General features: G+C 43.2%; 1 protein-coding gene across 2 annotated transcripts in view; it reads right to left on the reverse strand.

The window, feature by feature from the left end:
• KLF8 (Kruppel like factor 8) overlaps window positions 1–17,433 on the reverse strand; it is a 283,965-nt gene that overhangs the window by 226,088 nt on the left and 40,444 nt on the right. The gene's annotated exons all lie outside the window — the stretch shown is intronic.

A 17,433-nucleotide genomic window follows, 5' to 3' on the forward strand; every position in this document is an offset into this window, starting at 1 on the left:
ACTCAGCCGTGAAATAGATAGGTTCTAAGAAAGTCAATCATGTTACACCCCTTCTCCATAAGCAACACTGGCTACCCATAACACACAGAATGTCATATAAAATTCGTACAATGGTACGTAAGCTACATGATCCCTCTATACATTTTTCAGACACTCTCCCTCCAGAACCTTTCATTCATCTCAAAATAATTGCCTGGTTATGTCATCATTCCACACTATTTCTTGTGATTTTATCCATTCTAGAATTTTCAGCCTTCCCTTCTCTCTCAGCTCAGGTCCCACCCTTGCGGAAACAGGAAATGAGGGCGGGACCAGAGCTGAGAGAAAAGGGAAGGCTGAAGTGCCGAGCCTGCTTGCCTTTCACTGCTGCCACCGGGACCCCCAGGTAAGATGAGTTTTAAAATTCTGGGCGGCACGCAGGAAGGCGAGGGCGGAGGACTGTTGTGGGAGAAGAGGTCGGGCTGGGGTGGGAACTAGCACTCTGAGGAGAGGGGAGGGCCTGGAACTCGGAGGGGGGAGGGGAAATGTACCACCTGTAAAAAAAAAAAAAAATTTTCAGCACCCCCAATCATTTTGAAAAGTTGGCTCCTATGATATTGGGACAGACCGAAGGTCCATCAAAGCCCAGTATCCTGTTTCAAACAGTGGCCAATCCAGGTCACAAGTACTTGGCAAAATCCCAAAACAGTAAAACAGATTTTATGCTGCTTATCCTAGAAATAAGCAGGGGATTTTCCCAAGTCCATCTTAATAATGGCTTATGGACTTTTAGGAAATTATCCAAACCCTTTTTAAACCCTGCTAAGCTAACTGCTTTTACCACATTCTCTGGCAACGAATTCCAGCGTTTAATTACACTTTGAGTGAAGAAATATTTTCTCTGATTTGTTTTAAATTTATTACTTGGTGTAACAGTTTAGATACACGAATATAATTTAAGTGACAACACATTTGCGAGACATAGAGCTAGGCTAAATGCTTGCACCTAAATTGTTAAAATACACGTAAATTCTACTATTCAGTAATTTGTGCATGTAACTGTGAGCACTTCCCAGACCCCACCTACCTGTACAGGGATGCATCATCATATTTAGCTGCTTTTTTTTATAGAATACTGAGCCCGCAAAGAGGTGGGAAAATGTGGGATACAAATGCAAACAATAAATAAATAAATAAAATAGCACTTGGCTGAATTTTGGCATTTACATGCATTTGTGCAGACATATGCCAGTATTCAGGTCACTTTCGTGCATGCTTGGTACCTAGTTTATAAAATTACACCCAATATGCTTTAGTCAACAACAAAAGCCCATCATTACAAATAATTGTGCAGAACAGTCAGCCTGAAATGTCTCCAATTTGATGTTTCCAGTAATTTTGTGTAGCTCCACAATCCAACCAAACGTGCTGAAAAGTCTCTTTTTCTGTCCAAGTTCTCCAGAAAACCTCTGGACTTATACATCTTAAAGAAACTAGACATCATTGCTAATATAAATGCTACAAATAAATAATAATTAAATAAATAATATACAGTCTTATATTGTGTGCCTATATGAGTAGTGCAAATGGAAATATAACTATTAGACCAAATGCTATCCCACTGAGCATATTTCCTGTAATTCTCTTTATGAAATATATTTAATAAAACTTGGTCATTAAACCTTAACACTTGGGGGGCAATTTTAAAACTGGGCACCACAAGTTAGGCACCCAGATGCCATGCTTGAACTAACCCCACATTTTACATATGGGGCTAGATTCTATATTTGGTGCCTGAAAATACGCCCATGTGTGTTCTGTAAAGTATGCCTAAATTTTATAGAATAGCTTAAATTTCCATGCAGTATATAGAATACGCCAAGCGCCTCTCCACGCAAGCAAATTTGGTCACATCCATTAAGGCCATGTTTTACCTGGCGTAAATCCCAATGCCTAAATTAGGCACAGAGTGGGTGTATTTTATGATAATGTACATAGACTTTAGAAACACCCATGGCCACACCTCCTCTTCAACTGTGCGACTTAGAATTTACACACAGTGTGTTACAGAATACACTTAGTTGTGCGCGTAAATCATAATTAATGCCAATTAGTGCTGACAATTGCTTGCTAGCATCCAATTAACACTGCTGATTAGCTAGGTTAACCAAGTTACGCGCATTGTGCATTCAAACTGGGTGTGTGCCTAATTTGTGCAGTTTAATTGAACAAGCCAATTAGCGCCAGCAGGCAACAATTAGAATTTAGCACACATCTTCCGAGTTGGTATTCTATAAAGATGTACACATAAATTCTTATGCATGGATCTGAAAAGGGGCGTGGGTCAGGGAGGGGCATGGTGGGTCAGGGGCATTCGTAGAATTTGACGCAGTGCTATAGACATGGCAGACCCGCACCTAGACGCAATGATTTATGCCAGGTTTCAGTTCATGAAATCTCACGCCCAAAACTGGGTGCGGATCCCAGTGCTAAGGACTACTGTATAAACGGCACCCGACTTGGAGCGCTGTTTATAGAATAGCACATCTTTTGTCGGCACCCAAATTTGGGCGCCATTTACTGAATTCTACCATGCATCTGGGTGCCAAGATTCTGTTATAAAACACTAGCATATCTGCCATCTACGCACCTTTATTTAGGCACGCCCACTTACACCATGTCAACAGCAGGCGTAAATGCACAGGACTTTATGTGGCACTAACACGCAACTTCCAGCATTCTGTAAGTTACGCAAGTAAATGCTGTTCCCACCCATGCTCCTCTCCTATGATGCCTCCTTCTATTTACACACTAATCAAGTTATACAGGTCACTTATAGAATAGCACTAAGTGCACACCTAGCACTTATGTACACAAATATACACTTACCTGCATATATGCGAGGATTCCATAAGCACGCAAATGGCGCTTAAATTTAGGCGCCAAGTTATAGAGGGGGTCTTTTACAAAGGCGTGGTAGTGTTTTTAGCACGCGATAAACACTAGAGATGTCCATAGGAATATATGGGTGTCTAGCATTTAGCGCACGCTTATTTTTATCTCGCACTAAAAACTCCATAGGAATATATGAGTGTCTAGCATTTAGCACACGCTTATTTTTAGCAAGCACTAAAACATCCATCGGAATATATGGGCGTCAAGCATTTAGCGCACACTTATTTTAGCAAGCACTAAAACATCCATAGGAAGTATATGGGTGTCTAGCATTTAGCGTACACTTATTTTTAGCATGCACTAAAAATGCTAGCATGCCCTTTGTAAAAGGGCCCACAGAATGAGGGGGTTGTTGCTTATGAAGCAATCTTTTTAATCAAAAATCACCCAGTGGCCAGAAAAATTCAGCCTTATATGACTGCACAAAAATTCCATTTGGGTAAAATTTGGTTCTCTTATTTACTGGGATTTATTAATCACCTTTGTGAAAGGTTCATCAAGGTGGTGCACAACAGCTGGAGCTTGATATAACAACTTACAATGTATTAGCAACTTAACAATAGAAAAACACCAATACTATCAGTAAAAAGTGAGCTGGGTTAGGGTTGGGGTGAGGTCAGGCCAAAAAAAAACCAAACCCGCTCCAGATAGCATCATATACAGAGGCTGAACACATAAATTATCCATTAGTTTAGGACTGTTAATAGCATGCCTAAACAAAAAAAAAGTGGTAATTTTTTTAAAAAGTCACTTTTGCACATATGGTTTATTTATTCCATTTGTAGCCATCATCAGGGCTGGTAAAGCCATCCAATGCAGTTTACAACTCAACATTCACAAAATGTACATTAAAACAGATAACAAGAATACAACCTAACACAATCTGACCAATCTGAACCCTCCTGAGCCTATGACAAAAAGTGGACTTTGGTCCTGGGGACTGAGGAACTGAGTTCAATTCCCACTTCAGGCACAGGCAGCTCCTTGTGACTCGGGCAAGTCACTTAACCCTCCATTGCCCCATGTAAGCCGCAATTGAGCCTGCCATGAGTGGGAAAGCGCGAGGTACAAATGTAACAAAAAATATGCTATAGCTATTCAATTAAGGTTTCATATCTTCCTAAATGCAATAAACCTTCCAACACAACTGATCTGGCAAACCCTGCCACAGATGAGGAAAGCTACAGAACAACAGAATTCCTTCTGACAGAAAAGTTTTTCCATCTTGGAGGGGGGGATTTTCAAGCACTGTTGTTCCTTGGAATGTAAACTGTGTTCATAAGAACAGAGATGCAACAAGTTCTCAAAATGGTGGGAAACCACAATGCAAAGGTTTGAAAGCAAAACAAAATTTTACATGATGAATTACCAGCAAACCATACACATGCACACGGCTCATGTGAAGAAGAGAAGAAAGGTAAGGTCATACTGAGGGACAGGAAGGAGGATGTGGTCAGGCTGGAGCTTATACAGAGTGCTCAGCAGTTATGAAGGGTGCCACTGGTTGAACAAGTGATGTGAAATTTGTTGAAGGATTATTTCAAGCCACAGTGTGGTATCTGAAGCCACAACTCAAAGTTCTCTACTGTATTCCATAAAGAAGAGAGGGGATCACAAAACCATAGTGATTTCTGTAAAAAATGATTGTAGTATTTCTTACTGGGTAAATCTCTCTTATCTGCACCTTCTCCTCCACTGCTAACTCCAGATTCCATTCGTTTTATCTTGCTGCACATATGCCTGGAATGACATCCTGAACCAATACATCAAGCTGCATCTCTGGCCGCCTTCAAATCTAGGCTAAAAGCCCACCTTTTTGGTGCTGCTTTAACTCTTACCTCTTATTCACTTGTTCAGTACCCTATTTTATCATTCCCACCTTAGTAATTCCCTTTCTCTTATTTGTCCTGTTTGTCTTTCCTATTAGATTGTAAACTCTGTTCAAGCAGGGGAACTGGTCTCTTCATGTTCCAGTGTACAGCGCTGCTACGTCTAGTAGCACTATAGAAAATAAGTAGTAGTAGTATACAGACAGAATATAGACGGGGGACCCAGTTAAAGAGAAAACAGAAAAATGTTTCCCCACACTCATGGAGTTACTACAAAGAATAATTACTGTCCTCCAGTCTGCAATCACTTGCTCACCTCTTAGCTCATCTCTTAGCGCTGACACTCAAAACTCCGGCACGGTTCAGTACAGCAACCGCCAAACAACTTCCTAATGCTCAAAGTTAATGACATCAATATAGGTGTGCTGTTAGCCATAAGCATCAGGAAGTTGTTTGGAAGTAAGGAGGAGGATGGTGACTGGAGCATGAGCACAAGAGCAGTGTGGTAAGCAAGCTCTTGTGCACATGTCCAGTTCGGTGAGCAGAAACATCAGATGGGAAAGGAAGGAAGGGGGAGGAAGAGCTGCCAGTTGCATCTTTCCTGTCACCCCCTGCATTGGGGGCTCCATGCTGGGGTTAGCGGGAGACCAATAGACACTTAGCTGTAGGTTGCTTTCCTCTTCCCCCACCCTTTTAAAGGGAGCCTATCACGGAGATCACCCGTTGGATTTTCCTGAACGTTGGTTTCAGCTGTCAGCTTTTCCACTTGATCTTTTAGCTGGCTCCCTCTCACTTCCTCTCTCTGGCTGCGAAGTGCCTTTGGGAGGACTGACGAGAGTTGTCAGGGCTGAATCCGCCACACAGGGCTTGCGCTGCTCCAGCTGCCTCCCTGTACGAAGCGAGCCACCTGCCCAGTCAGAACCCAGAAAGTTCACGTCGCCACACACCTGCCAAGGACGGCTCTCGCACTGCTCCACCTGCTGCTCCATAGGCTCCTCGACTCACCGCACAGTCAGAACCGAGAGGAAGCTCGCAGCTCCCTGGCAGGATGTCATTGTCTTGCTGCACTGCTCTTGCCTACCTCCTCATTCTGCCGGTGAGTACACTCTCCACTATTCAAGCACTGGGAGGAGGGGAGGGGGCCTTCACATGCACCCTTATGCCAGTTCCGAGCTGGTATACGGTTTGCAGTGATACAGGTGCCCTTGTGGAATGCGCTGTTGTACGAGCATCGGAGGGAATACAAAATGACCCCTATTTGCACGCTTTTCAATACATTAGCATGCTGCTTACGCTGCTTGTCCATGTGCTTGTTTGTTCCCGTGTCTCTGAACATTCTGTACAGGTAAATTCGAGTGTTAGTTCGGCGCTAATGGCCTCTAGTTTCTGTATTTACTTTTGAGCATCGGGGCGCTTTTGTACTTCAGAATGAGTGCTGATACGACTAACCACATGGGAACAGATTGTTCATCAGTAGGAAACACAGCAACAGTGTCATGTCCTATTCCTAGGGCCAAGGTATCCACAGGGCCATGCTAAGGCAAAAGTCCAGATCCAGGTTTATGAACATGATTGATCCTGGTGAAAAGAGACCTTGACAAACTCAAAACTAATTCAATTGAAAGGAGGAACTACGTGATCTCAAAAGTTCATATACAATAAAGTGTACATACTGTTATCTTGGATCAAAAAGAAAAAAAAGAAGTTCATAAGAGTTGAAGCAGCAAACTTCTGCCTACATTCTGGCCTGGTCTTATGAAAAACTCTTGCATAGGGTCATAGAGCTAGCCCAGGGGTTCTCAACCCAGTCCTTGGGACAAACACAACCAGTCAGGTTTTCAGGATACCCACAACCACAATATATATACGCATGAGATAAACCTGCATGCACAGCCTCCATTGTATGCAAATTTACTTCATGCACATTCATTTTGGCTATTTTGAAAATCTAACTGACTAGATGTGACCAGAGGACTAGGTTGAGAACCCCTGGGCTACTGAAAGATGTAAATCACACGTTTTTCTGCTCACTGTTAATTCAAAGGCTAGAATCCCACCTATAACGTATTTCCCCCCTCTTGTCCTTTGGGCCTGTTTCCACATACCGCTGGACAGAACTACCCTTGGCTGTACAGAGGAAAGCAACCTGTTCACTTTTGGTTGGGTCATGTTGGCACCATATCTTCCAGGTATACACACACACCTTCTACACCTTCTACAAGCAGACTGCTGCCAATTTCACCCACTTCTCATTGCTTTTGGCACACATCCCACAAAAGGTGACATCCTGAGCCAGTAACATTTCCCACTGGAGAACAGAACGCTTGTTAGGCAGCCAGCTCAAGGTCATAGAGCCAGCGACAGATAGGGGCTCTCAGATACAAGCTACTGAACAGCCACAATAGAGCAGGCAGACCAGGAAGCCTCAAATTTGAAAATTCTTGTGTTGCTCTGATTAAAAGACATCACAGTCTGCAAAGACAATCGTGCAGCATGGAAAGGCTCCCCTGCCTCTCCCGAAGGAAAAGAAAACGGAACACAAGAATCCTTCGGAACAAGGGATGTGAGAGAACAAGGTAAGGTAAGAGGGACAGAAATCATATATTTAAGAACACATCTGCTCTTGGTCTGATGGATTAGTGGTAAAGTTGTGCACTGACTGCTCCCTGGGTCATTTAGGGCTGCACCAAAACTGATCTTATTTTTTTTCATTTAAGGTATTTATTACTCCCTTTCCTATTACCACAGTACCCAGAGTGATGTATATAACAGAAGAAACAACAAAACAAACCATAGCCCCTAACACACCACAATGTACAACCTCCCCAAAATAAGTCCACATCAAAAAGGAAGTTATCTTGCCAACCACTGTAAAACACAGCATCATACAACCTTGTAAATGTCATTGAATCAATGTAATCTCCAACAATGTTAAATGTAAGCCACATTGAACAGAAACTCATTTTTGGATAAGTGTGGGATACAAGTATGGATAGATAGATAAATAAATAACAAAACAAAATAAACAATAGATCCAATATTTATTTATTTATTTATTACATTTATACCCCACATTTTCCCACCTATTTGCAGGCTCAATGTGGCTTACGCCAAGTCCGGTAGAGAACAAATACAAAATAAGGTCGTTGTGTTTCAGGCACCATGAGGGTCAAAGGGGGGGGGGTTGTATATTGTCCAGTACGATCATTGGTTTTGCTGTGTTGCCGGGTGTGGGGAGTTATGTTGGATCGGTAGGGTAAGCCTTTATGAACAGGTTGGTTTTTAGTGATTTTCTGAAGTTTAGATGGTCATGGATTGTTTTCACAGCTAATATTAGCTAATATTCATTTTAAGATATTAGCTATAAAAGCTAATATCTTAAATGAAAGGACATGCTTCAATTTTAGGTGCTTAGGGTGCAAAGTTGTGCGGTATCTGCTGGAGCCGTTCTGTGCTTCCTCCCTTACAGTAAATGCACTGGGGTGGGGGGGAAACTTACCATGCAGTAAGTATAATGACAGATCTGTGCTACTTGCAACAATGGCAGCTTATAAATTACTGTGCTCCAACTGCAATGAGCAGTCCATTCCCATAACACTGCATGCAGTCACTGCACAAATCAGCACCAATGTGGTAGGGCACAACCAACAGTTACCATATGCTAGTTCAAGTGGTAACTGCTTACCACACATTAGTAAAGGACCCCTTAAAGTGGAATTTCAACTGAACTCAGATGCCTCAGTTCTAGGCTGAAAATTCTTCCATCTCTATGAGCCCAATATTCAAAAATGCTGAAATGTATGCTCTTAAGTTATGCTTTTAAATTTGTGCTTTATTTTCAGCCAAATTTATGAGCATAAATTTTCACCTGAAAATTCATTTGAATTTAGGAGCTTAAAGTTACGCTTATAAAATTTAGCCCTCCCATTCATTACCTTAGATTTACGAGTCTAATTTATAAGCTTACCCCCCCCCCCCCCCAAATTCTATATAGATCGCCCAAAGTTGTATGTGCAAATTTGGGCATACAGGGCAGATGCGCGTGCAAATTAATGAGTCAATCAGATGTCATCAATAACTGGAGTTAACTGGCATCAATTTAGATTCACACGTGCATCTGGCCTAGTCTATTCTATAACATCCAGGCCTAACTTTTATAGAGTGCTACTCAAAAGAGGGTGTGGTCATGGGAAGGGCATGGGCATTCCCAGAAATTAGGTGCAATGTTATAGAATACTTAGATTTGCACGCCCAACGCATAAACTTGGATTTGCACGTGCATCTGGCCTAGTCTGTAACATCCAGGCCTAACATTTATACTGCGCTATTCAAAAGAGGGTGTGGCTATAGGAGGGGCATGGGTGAGTCAGGGGCATTCCCAGAAATGAGGTGCAATGTTATAGAATATTTAGATTTGCACACCCAACTGCATGGGGGGGCATTTTTTTCTATTTCTATTTAACTGGGTTCCCTTCATGTGTTCTGTCATAGCAGCCTGTAGATCAATAAAGTATAGAAATATTGCAATCATTTTTACAGAAAACACTATGGTTTTGTGATCCCCTCCCTCCTTTACGGAATACAGTATAGATCACTGAGTTATGGCTTCAGATACTACACTGTGAGCCCTGTTTTCTAAGGTGTGTTAGCATTTTTAGCACACGCTAAACGCTAGAGACAGCCATATGCTAAAAACACTAGCACGCCCTTAGCGCAGCTTAGTAAACAGGGCCCTGTGGCTTAAAATAATCCTTCACCAATTTCACATTGCTCGTTCATCCAGTGGCACCCTTCATAGCTGGTGTGCACTTCTGTATAAGCTTCAGCCTGACCACATCCTCTTTCTTCCCTTCTTCACATGGAGCTGTGTGTGTACGCATGTGCGTATGAATCTACATTGGTTGCTGGTAATTCAGCACATAAAATCTGAAGTGTGCTCATTTGTTTTCAAACCTTTGCATTGTGGTTCTCCACCATTTTGAAAAACTTGTTGTATATCTGTACTTCAACTCTCGGCAGCCATTTTGAAGCAGCGCCAGGAGCATGCCATGTCTGCAGCCGTGCCGGGCAGGAAAGAGGGGCTCTTTTCCTGCCCCGAAGAGGCCACTAGACCACAAGGGCATGATAATAAGGTAAAGGAGGGGAGGGGAGGATAGGACACCCTGAGGCTAGACTGCCCCTCCACCACCAGCCTGCCCGTTCATCTGCAAACCTGGACAAACGGGCAGGCTGGTAAACCCGCCAGATGCCCCGCAGTGTCCTCAAAAGAGGACATGTCTGAGTAAAACAGGACATATGGTACCCTAGGTTTACATATTATTGCCCAGAATCACAAGGAGCTACAGTGGGAATTGAACCTAGTTCACCAGGATCAAAGCCCACTGAAACTAACCACTAGGCAGGTAAACGTGGCCCAGGAGGCATATTTTCAAAGCACTTAGCCTTCCAAAGTTCCATAGGTTTCTATGGAACTTTGGAAGGCTAAGTGCTTTGAAAATATGCCTCCAGGTGTCTTAAATAAAGGGCAGACAAAGTTGACAGATTACAATTATTCCTTTCAACTAATGAGCAGATTGTTTTGTACAGCACTGAATGAAGAGGTATATATATTAGGCATATCAGAGATCTGGAAAAAAAGAGGATAACCAGTAGGACACTGTGATTCAGAACCCTTATTTTATCATCCTCACTTTAATATTCCCTTATCTCTTGTTTGTCTGTCCTAATTAGATTGTAAGCTCTATCAAGCAGGGACTGTCTCTTCATGTTCAGTGTACTGCGCTGCGTACGTCTAGTAGCACCTTGAGCAATGATAAGAAGTAGTAGTAATAGTAATTCAGGGTACCACCCTGAAGAAGAGGCTGCTGAAGGAAGATATGGCACAGGTCTATTAAAATCCTAAATGGAGTGGAACGGGTAAGTGCGAACCAAATTATTTACTCTTTCAAAAGACTAGGGGACACTCCCATGAAGTTGCATAGAGGCATATTTTTAAAAAATCGGAGAATTTATTTTCACTCAGCATATAGTTAAGCTCTGGAACCCTTTGCCAGATCATGAGGTAAACAAGCAGTTAATGTAGCTGAGTTTAAAAAAGGTTTTGGACAAATTCCTGGAGGTGATTTTAAGGTAGACTTGGGGAAAGCCATTACTTATCCTCAGGATTTAGTAGCTTGAAATCTTGCCAATGTTGAGGACTCTGTTAGGTACTTATCACCTGGGCTGGCCATTGGATACTGGGCTAAATAGATCCTTTGTCTGACCCCAGTAGGGCAGTTCTAATTACCTCCCTACTCTGCCTACTTTCCACCCAGTATCTATCTATACATTGCATAGAAGTAGATGCTATATTTCTGCATACCTAAGATGCTGCTGTATGCAATCGGGTACAATATAAAAATTGCCCTCATGAGTCTCTGCCCAAATGGCATCCATCTGGTACGCTAGCCTCACAGATATTCAAGAATGGGCAAACAGAAACACTACACTTGAACCAAACAGAACAGAACCAAGAAGTAGAGGATGTCGCAAATGATGACCAACCAGGAAGATGAAGTTCTTTATTGTAAGCACCAGAAAATATGGACCCAACACGGTCTGGTTTCGGTGGACACAGTCACCTGCCTCAGGGTCACAATCAAACTCTAGCAGTCAAATTAAAATGTGCCTAGTGTAGGAGAGCAGCACAGCTTACTGGTTCTGGTATATCGATGATGAGAACGCAATGTAGCAGTCTGAACCAGTAAGCTCTGCCAGAGTTTGATTGTGACTCCTGAGGTAGGCGACTGTGTCTGCCGAAACACGGACCATGTCGGGTCCATATTTTATGGTACTTTCAATAAAGATCTTTGAAATTCATCTCCCAGGTTGTTGTCATTTGCGTCATCTTCTACAACTTCTATGTAGAAAACTGGACATCTTTCCCTTTTTCCTATGGCGTTGGCACAAACGGGATGCTGAGGTTTTGCCAAATTTATACATAATGAATAAAGTAAAACAGAATCAAGACAAGTCTCTCAGTAGGGCTCCTCTTCTGGTTTTCCCTTTCTTGTTACTACAGAGACTAAATAGATGAAGTGAGTGACAAGATGAAACTGGAAGAATCTCCCCTTTCCTTCACCACAGGACTTCAGGAATCTATGTGAAGAGATGCTGCCCTTTTCCTAACGTGGCATCTCAGAGGGACAGATCACAACAGCAGGTGTCACATGCCCTGAAAGTAGAGAGCAGCTCTCACCTACCACTCAAAGGTAAAACTATCTTATACTGAAACTGCATTAACATAGGTCAAGGAACGCAGGAGCCCTAGACAGCTGCATTCTCAGGGGCTCTATGCGCTGAAGGAACAGGGGGAGAGTCACATCTCTTCATTACCTAGCTGGAGAATAAGGAATATTTCAGTGAAGCCAGGTTCCCTCAATGGCACCCCGACATAATAGCCCCTTTAAAAAAAGCCCTGACAAAACAGCCTTATAACAAAATAGCCCTTGACAAATCAGCCTCTAACAAAATAGCCCTTGTCAAAATGGCCCCATAGAATAAAATAACATCACAAAAAAAACGATGATAAAGTACAAGTGAAATCTTCACTGATAAAGACTTCTACCAGCATTGCACTGTATAAAGCATCCTATATAATAAAACTCACCCTCAACATTCTGAGGACACTGACGTCACTGTCAGGTCCTCCGGGCACTTCCTTCCAGTTCGAAGCCTTCGTGGTGGTGAAGCCACCGAAAACAATGTGTTGGGGCCCCGCCCTCGCGTCAAACGTGATGACGTCGAGGGCGGAGCAATGTCAGCAGATTGAAGGTTGCATGCCAAGGTCCGCAACAATGGCGGACGAACGCCAACGGGGTGAGTAGGGAGGGGGGGGAGGTCCAGAAGGAAACCGTGCTAGCGCCCGTTTCATTGCCGCAAGAACGGGCATGTTTTACTAGTATATAAATAAACAAAATTCTATAGTTACCAACTGGTATTCATGATCTGTTCTGCTGTTTAAGGAAATTATTTTCCATCAGCATGCTAATAAAAAAACACCCCCAATATTGTCATCATTTTCATAGTCTTACCAACCTTATCCTGTTTGGTAAGGTAAGATTATTAGGGGAAAAAATGCAGTTGCCATACTCGGGGCAGCCTGATCGCGCCCTTTTGTCAGGGGGGGGGGGGGCTAATTTGTCAAGGGCTATATTGTGGGCAGGCCATTTTGACAGTGGCTGTTATGTCAGGGCTATTACAGTGGTGTGCTGGAGCCGGCTCGCAAGAGCCGGTTGTTAAATTTTGCTCGGACTTGCGAGCCGGTTGTTAGAAAGGGCGAGCCGGCTCTCCCTCCCTCCGGATCCAGTCCTTCACAGACCCTGCCTTGGCCATCGAATTCTTCGGGGCAGGCAGTGTTGCCTGCCCGCTGCCATCGCTGACTCTTCCCCGCTGCCGGTTGGAAACGTTAAAAATGGCCGCTGAGACTTCTGCTGAAGTCTTGGAGGCTGCCCTGTAAGTCTCGGCGGCCATTTGAAGCGCGATCGGGCGGCAGGGGAGAGTCAGCGATGCAGCGGGCAGGCAACACTGCCTGCCCCGAAGAATTCGATGGCCAAGGCAGGGTCGGTGAGGGAGGGAGGAAGGAGAATTTTGCTGAACAACTCGGGAGGGGGTGGCAGGGGAGGAGAAGGGAGTCGCTGGTGCATACAGGGCAGGGGAGGAGAGTCACTGCTGGACATGGGTGGATAGAGGGCAGGGGAGAGGAGGGGATAGAGAAGAAATGCTGGACATGGATGGAGGGGAGGGAAGAGTGAGGAAGGAGATGAGATGAGGGAAAAGGAAGAGAGGAGAAAAACTGCACATGGATGAAGAAAATAGACAGAAGCTGAGGACCAGAAATGAAGAAGAAAGGAGGAAAGGAAAGAAATAAATGGAAAGAAAGCCCTGGAAACTGAGTTAAGAGGACAGATAGCAGCAGAATCGGATACTGGGCCAGCATGATCAGAAAACAGTCACCAGACAACAAAGATAGAAAAAAATCATTTTATTTTCATTATAGTGTTTGGAATATGTTCACTTTGAGAATCAGGTGCTCAACATTAAAAGTTTATACTTATTTACTTATTTATGGCATTTTAATCCACATTAAACATGAATTAGATTGGAACCTGGATCATTTAATTTTTTTTTCCCTGGAGTAATGCATTGCCACCCCACCCCACCCCAGGCTCTCTCCCCGGCCATAGCCAGCTCTGCAATTTTTTTTTTGGGGGGGGGGGCGCAGAGGGGGACCGGGGAGAGAGCCTGTGTTAAACATTTACCAGCACACCACTGGGCTACTATGTCGGAAAGCTTTTTGTTTGAAGTCTACTTTGTCGGGACTATTTGACTGGGTACCTACTACTACTACTACTTTATACCTACTCTTTGAGATTCTGCTACACTTGTCATTTCAAGATTCATCTGTACCACTGCGAATCACTGCACAGTGAAACAGCACATGAGCAAAAACCACTTTATGCACACTGCATACTGGGTTGTGTATTTCAGCTCAGCCTTAAAAAGTCTTAAACCCCTCCCAGTCAGATCCCTCCATGGCCTGATCCCAGGTCCTGGAACTTTAAAAACAAATTAGATAACACGAAGAGGGTCGCCCAGCTTTCCACCTCCAGGGTGGGTGAGCTGTCTCACATGACCTGAGCTCTGCAGGCAGCATCCCTCCTGGGTGTAACCTGATTTCTAACCACACCCAGGATGAGGGTAGCCTGAAGAAAGCACACTAGAGTTTAAGAGATACCCTGCATGACACCACACCCTCATGGCTTACTGTTTCAGTGGAGTATTGTCTCCCTCAATTCCACCCCTCCCCTCCCCTCCTCTCCCCACACCCTGTACATGTGTAAGTGACCACACCCTACAGACACACACCCAGTCAGCAGCCACTGCATCTGCACACATGCACCCACGGTGCTATACAAGGGACAGAGATAGCAAGGGAGGATCATCTCAAAAACAGGGAGATTTACGGCCCCAAGAAATGAGACCAAAGGCCAGAGAGTTTTTCAGGGTATAAATCTAGAACGATTTAAGTATCATATTGTATTGCTCTGCAAGTGAGAGAATCTGCATAAAATGTTTGCCTTTCTTTAGTAAATGTAATAAACAGAAATAAATCAAAACATAGAAAAGAAAATAAGATGATACCTTTTTTTAATTGGACTAAATACATTTTTCGATTATCTTTCAAAGGTAGCCCTTCTTCTTCAGATCAGAAAAAAGCAAAATGTTGACAAATACCTTTAAAACGTGGACTAACACGGATACCACACCACTTTATTTGGTAAATGTGAAAGAATATAGACAGATTGAAGACGATATGAGAACAATTTACAAAAGGAGTTTGCCCCAACAGCTAAGGAATTAATTCCCCAGGCTGGAAACTTCCCTCTGCTTGGTCAGAAAGATTTCATAGCATGTGGACTTGTAGGTGTAGGGGGAGGCAAAGTACAAAAAAGGTGTGCTCAGATCTCTTCCTACTGGCGAGGTCACCTGGATTTTCTCCTCTAAGGGCTGTCTCTCATGAAAGCAGTGATCCTGATCAGTGCACAGACATGAGTGAGAGAAGGGGCTCAAAGACTGTGAGAGTACGAGAGACCTCAAATTAGCACGACACACTGTTAATGAGCAAGACTTGGTGTAGGCGGAATAAAAGTTTTGAAAATAAATAAATAAATATACGTACACATAGGCCCCTGCCAGAAGGTACAGCGCCCATAAATACACAGAGTGGGTGGATTCTGCAAATCGCACTCAAAATGGGCGCCGGAAAAGATCGGCGCTAAGCATGATTTTATAAAGGATGGGCACCTTTATAGAATTGTGTTTAGTGCCGATCCCTGTGCCCTAATGTTAGATGCCAGACTTAACGCCTGCAGAAAACTGGTGTAAATGGTGTTGCTCAAACTGTTCTGTAACAAAGTGCACAACTTTTCAGAAAGCCCCCGACAGGCCCATGCCCCTTCCATGCACGCTATGGGATTTGGGCACCAAGCATTATAAAATAGTGCCCAGCTAGATGCATGAACCAATCCTAACTGGTGCTAATTAACATCAATAATTGGTTGTTAGCGGTCAATTACTGCTCATGGCTTGTTGAGTCAATTACGTTGGCATGCCTTTCTTGGAGCATGCCAAAATTTAGGTGCCCAAATCTGGGCAACCATATAGAGAATCCAGGAGAGTATGTGTAGAAGAGAATGCACACATTATATACACACACAAAGTCAGTGCATTATGGACAACACCCCACTCTCTGTATGAGGGCCAGATCCAGCACCAACCAGTGTGTTTCTTCTAGCAAGAAAGGTGCCGGTACTCAAATGTCAGGCCGCCCTTCAGGGATGAGGTGATCACTGAGGGACTCACCCCACAATAGCCAGGACCCCTGCAACCAGTCATAGAATCTATGACAAGGCAGAATTGGTGTGTAGAGCCTGAGCTCTTCATTAAAACTTGGGGACCACCGGCCAATTTCAGCACACAATGGAAAAGGTGCCGGTACTCAGTACCCCCAAGTACCCCCTCATAAAAAGCCCTGGCACCAACACACATAGAGGACACACAGTCCATGTATGAAGACATGTGGTAACAGTGCACTGTACACCACACTATACAACAGCCTCTAAACTTTCTTTTTTTTGTATTTATTTATTTATATTTATTAATCATGTACACAATAATCCATAAGCCTGAAGGAATCACAAAATAGAACCCTCAAAACAAGAGAAGAAAACTATCTATTATTTAGTCCACAATATTTAGGGACCAAACAACAAAAAGAAAAAAGAAAAAGAAATGAAAAAAAAAAAACCCCTCTCCACAAGGAAGCAGCTGAAGCAGACAAACTCCTGCAGTGGGTTCGTATTAACTCTGAGGCGGGCCACTCAATCCCAGTATTACACCAATTCCTTCTCTGGCCACTAAAAAATCATTCAATTGTTTGGGTAAAAAAAAAATGAAAATTCTTCGATTGAAAGAGGTACAACACTTAACAGGAAATTTCAAAATAAATGTGGGCTCCCAAGGTCAATATTCTTGAGCCTAAGGGCCAAAAATTATTTCCTACGCCTCTGTGTAGCTTGTGACAAATCAGGGAATATACAAATATTTGAAACCAAAAACTGTTCATTTAAATGTCACAAATACAGCTTCAAAACATAATCCCTATGATGCTCCAAGGCAATTGTCACTAGGAGGATCATTCTAGCTGTTACAACCTCCAAGAAGCTTTCCAGAAAAGCTGTTTAAATCTAACTCTTCTGGCATCTCGCCCCTTGCCCCAGCTGGAGTCAAACTAGCAGGTTTTTTCTCCCAAAGTCAAAATATTGAGTTCTTATTAGTGGAGGTATATTTTCAGATGGTATTAAGAGAACCTCTCGAAAGCATCTCTGCATCATTTCCATGGGTGAAATAACCGGAGATCTAGGAAATGTTAAAACCTCAAGTTATTTTTCCTTGATTGATTTTCCATACGTTCTAACTTGCGGGGGCCATCAAAGATTCTTTCCTTTAATGACAGCTCAAGTTGTTTCACTTCTGCCTATTGTTCCACCTGCTTTTTCAGTTGTTCTATGTGAGGTTAACAAATCTCCTTGTTTCTCCACTTGGAAGCAATAGACTCACAATCCAAACC

This window comes from Microcaecilia unicolor, chromosome 7, assembly GCF_901765095.1.
Source record: "Microcaecilia unicolor chromosome 7, aMicUni1.1, whole genome shotgun sequence".
Taxonomy (NCBI): domain Eukaryota; kingdom Metazoa; phylum Chordata; class Amphibia; order Gymnophiona; family Siphonopidae; genus Microcaecilia; species Microcaecilia unicolor.